Genomic DNA, 4,618 nt, shown 5'->3' on the forward strand with positions numbered 1-4,618 from the left:
TTAAGACTCCTCTCACTGTGGAGTCCCCTTCTAGATCCAAATCTGGAGTGGGTTTGGGGAAGGGAAGGCTATTGTTTATAGGATGAACCATTAACATAATGGGAATTTCTGGGTATGGAAAGGTCTCTAAGGTAGCTTTGGAGTTCAGTTTCATCAGTACTAAGTCAGCATTTTTTCTAGACGATTTTTGAACCAATATCCAGTGTCGGTGCCTTCTATGAATAGGATTCATTCATTCATCCATTCATTCATTCAAAATGTGTATTTAGCACCTCTCTGTGTCAGGTGCTGTGTATGTGGAATAATGAGATAAATATGACATGTTCCCTGCTCTCAAAGAGCTCTGCAAAGGGTGATGCATAGGTTTATTTCTTTTAAGAAGACAGGGCTGAAAGATCACTATATTAACCTTACCTACCAAAAATGCCATCATTAGCTCTGATGAACACCCTGTCTATAGGGACTGTGATGAGGATGCTGGTGGGCTTATTGCTTTTGTATTGTAATTACTTATTATATTATTAATATTAAAAACTAAATTTGAGTGCTTACTATGTACCAGAAATAGTTCTCAGTGCTTTATATTCATTATCTTATTTAATCCTAACAACCCTGAGAGGTAAATATTGTCATTCTCCTATTTTCATATTGACGTTACAGATGCAGAAACTGAGGCTTAGACTGAGTTGTGAACCTTATGCCCTGCAAGGATTTCCAGGGGCCCCAGTTGAGAACTGCTGACCTGGTTCAAGCCCCTTGCCTTGTGAAGTCCATTCGTTTAAGCTTTATCTCTTCTAGTCAGTGGCTACTACATTTTCCTGCCAAGTGATGGCCACAAATCCACAGACCCTAAATTGTGAGGTCATTTAGTCATTCAACAAATATCTATTTTGAATTCCCATGTGATGAGAATACAATGATGAAAAAACACAAGATCTTCTCTCAGGAGACTTTCAACCTGGTAGAGCAGATAAGATATGAACAGAAATAAGACAGAAGACAGGGAGGAGGAGCTGAACCCAATGGGCTACAGGGTGCCAGCACAGTGTCCAGGCTGACATTTGCCCTTTGGTCTTCCTCCTGCAGCTAAGCCCCTGGGCTCCAGGCCCTTAGTATGGATCACACCTTGAAGTTATGCCCTCCTGTGACCCAGGACCCTGCGCCCAACCTCAGTCCACCAGCACTCATCATGGCCAAGACAACACCAAAAATTTATTCTGTGCAGCTCAGTGGGCCTAAAGATGCAGAGAGAAAAGCCACAGGGTGTAGCAAGGAAAAATATAGGAGCCAGTAGAACAACTGCTTGGAACTCAAAAAGAATCACCAGGAAGAGGAACATAAGAAAGAACTCAACCTGGATGACCACAAATTCAACAATAAGGAATTGAAAGAGAAATATGGTGCAAACATTATACAGATCTCTCCAGCACAAGAGATACAGAGCTCCTGGCTTGGGACAGCCCCAACACCCTCAGGCCTCTCAAAGGAACGTCAAAGATTGTCAAGTTCCTCAACAGAAGGTGCAGGGATTCTTCATCCTTCTGTGGCTGTCCTGTGCTGAGTTGCATTTGGGATTCAGTACTCCAGTCATAAGTCTGCATCCCCGGGTAATGTGCATGTGGGTTCTGTGCTTGCTCTGGTTGTGGGGATCTTTGCTTTATTACCAAAAGCACCAACATCATGGTCAGCTTCAGTAAAATTATTACTCAGCAGCTCTTGTCATCTGAGATGCAGAGAAGAATGCAATCCCTTCAGAACAGCTGGGGGTCAGGACAGAGTGAAGATTAAGGGAGGAGACTAAATTCCTATGGATATCAGGTTGCTAGCTTCTGGGGAGGTAGGGTAGGTAATTCATCTCTCACTGGGAGGTTCAAGCCCCAGTCCTGCTCTGTGCATTTACTCATGACAATCCCCTGGAAACAAAGAATATTGACTCCTCTTCCACTACATGTTTAGAAGGCAGAGCAACTGGCACCGTCACCAACACAGGCAATGGCACCGTCACTGGACAGATGGCCACACTGCCTTCAGGAGTTGGAAATGAGATGGCATCGTCACTGCCAAGAGCAAGCTCTTTCTTTGTACATGGCAGGAGCGGCCACCTTCACTGGCACTCTTTCCTTCACTGTCACAGTGTCCATGTAGTATCATGGCCTGGACCCCTCCATCTTCTTCATTGGTACCAGGTGCAGCTAAGGGCCTCCTGCTTATTGTCACTGTCACTTTGTTACTGACAGAAAAAACAGATTGCCAAGTAAAACTGCCTGGTGAAGAACCCGAAAGCAGTGGGGACCCTTTGCTCCACCTCATCATTTGCTCCAGTAAAACTGGCACCCTGACTCACATCAGGACCTGGGTATGGTTCCACAGGTGGATCTATGTGGCTTCCACACATGAAGAAGAGTCAAACCAAGTCTTTGCCCAGAGCTCTGGAATCTGGGCTTTCTTATTCACAAAAATAACACTGTGTGACCAGGTTGCATTCAAACAGGACAGGAAAGTCCTCATTGAGAAAGTTGTGGTTGAAGATGCCTCAGAAACTGCCCTTGGAAATTCTCAAAGGTCATTTTGAGTGATTGCATGGAAATTAGAAAATAAAACTGCAAAGTATCCAGGCTGGAACCCTTTTTGACCTTACCAACAAATTTTAGCTCCCCATACATGAGATGATGATCCCAATGGCAAATGTTTCCTCATCGTGGTGATCTTAGAAAAAATGTGGCACCATCTTCATCAACAGGGTGGAGCAGCCTCTGGACAAGAGCACAGTCAAGGCCTTCCAGACAGCAGATGACCTCGGCGGCCTGGGAAAACTCACTCATTTGACACAAATACTGTGACCCTTCTCACCTCCAACTTCTGCTTTTGTGGGATCTTGTCAATGATCAGTCCCCCTCAATCCACAAGCCTGATGCAAATAGCAAATGTCAGAGTACTGGAATCGAGGTTATTATGGTTATGAGTGACCATTTCTTCACAGCCAAAGCTATTACTATGAGTGTAGGTGACACTTCAGCCAACAGTGAGATGGTAGAAAACATTGCAAAATGCCTTGATGTGCTGTGGAGCAAGTTAACAAACAGGCTGGTAAAGCTGCTGTGATGACTAGCATGGAGCTGAAGGACATAGTCAGGAGTAGCTGGATGAGCTCTTAACCACCCACTCAGAAATTGTCTCCTTGACAGAAACTGATCATTGTGGTGGGCAGTCGGAGACAGGATGCAGTTGTTGCTGTGACAGAGGATGGAGACAATGCTCTAGAGAAGGCAGATGTTGGGATTGCCATGGAGATAGCAGGTTCTGATGTACCTAAAGATGCAAGCCACTGTCTTACTAAATGATAATGCGACAACTTTGCATCTACAGTCATCAAGTGGAAAAAGGCTACCCGATCTTTGACAACCTAAAAGATTATTGCTTACTCTCTGACCAAGAACATCACTGAGTTTTGCCCTTTTTTGGTCTACATGGTTGTTGGGCTCACCCTGCCTAATGACAGCATTGTCATCTGGTTCATCACCTTGGGCACAGATATAATTCCCTCATTGCCTTAGCTTATGAGAAAGCTGAAAGTGACATTATGAGCCAGAAGCCTTGCCAAGAAGGACAGACTGGTGAATAAGCAACTTGTCATGTACCCCTGCCTGCACATTGGCTTCATGCAAGCTTTGGGAGCTTTTGTTTTTTATGTCACCATTTATGCACAGGAAGGGTTCAGAGGCAGCACTCTCATTAACCTCTGGGTCGCATGAGAAAAAGATAGCATGAATGACTGGGAAGACAGCTATGAAAAAGACAAGTGAGGTACCAGAGGAAATACCTAGAATGGTCAGGCTATACAGCCACCTTTACTGGCATTATGATCCTGCAAAAAGCATATCTGATCATCAGAAAAACCCGACAAATTTCATGTTCCAGCAAGGACTTTTCAGAAATAAAGCCATTGGGGTAGAAATTGCCTCATATGTTATCGTAGCATTAATACTCTCCCCAGGCCTTGGGAGTGGCACAGCCCTGAATTTCACTATGCTTCTGGCTCAGGATTGGTTTGTGGACAGGCCACATGCCATTCTTATTTGAGTGTAAAATGATGTAAAAACTTTCCATCAGACTTTACCCTGGAAGCTATTAGGATAATGTATCACTTAAGACCATCTTTTTTCCCAAGTTAATCAACTTCACATTCATGATGATCTTTATCTTCTGGCCACTAACTGCAAGATCCCTTGTGCAACAATGACATCATCAAAATTCATATTAGAGAAAGACAAAAACTGCAAGAAAGGCATTCAATTGATGTTTTGTATTTTGCAGCTTAGATTTGACTGTTTATGTATGACTTTTATCTCTATCTCCATCTCCTGTCTTAAAATATGTGAATTTCAAGGTGATGATGCTTGTATGTTCCATGATAATAGTCTTGTGTAATCCTCTGGGGTTTCCCCGCTCCTTAAACTCTAGATAGGATTCCTCAAACCTCCATTCTACCTCCTACTGAAGGTCCAATTTTTTCCCTAAGATTTCTACAACTTCCTGAAAAAATTGGTTACTTTGCTCAAAAATTGAGCTCAAGTTTTTCAGGAAATGGAAGTGGGGTGGGGTTACATCATAAGCACAG

The 4,618-nt window shown here is 43.5% G+C and overlaps 1 pseudogene; it reads left to right on the forward strand.

Annotated features, from left to right (window-relative positions):
* Positions 1-1,189: 1,189 nt before the first annotated feature.
* On the forward strand, positions 1,190-4,132 carry LOC103601396 (annotated as a pseudogene).
* The last annotated feature ends 486 nt before the right edge of the window (positions 4,133-4,618 follow it).

Source organism: Galeopterus variegatus, unplaced genomic scaffold (assembly GCF_000696425.1).
Source record: "Galeopterus variegatus unplaced genomic scaffold, G_variegatus-3.0.2 Scaffold3718, whole genome shotgun sequence".
NCBI classification, from domain to species: Eukaryota; Metazoa; Chordata; class Mammalia; order Dermoptera; family Cynocephalidae; genus Galeopterus; species Galeopterus variegatus.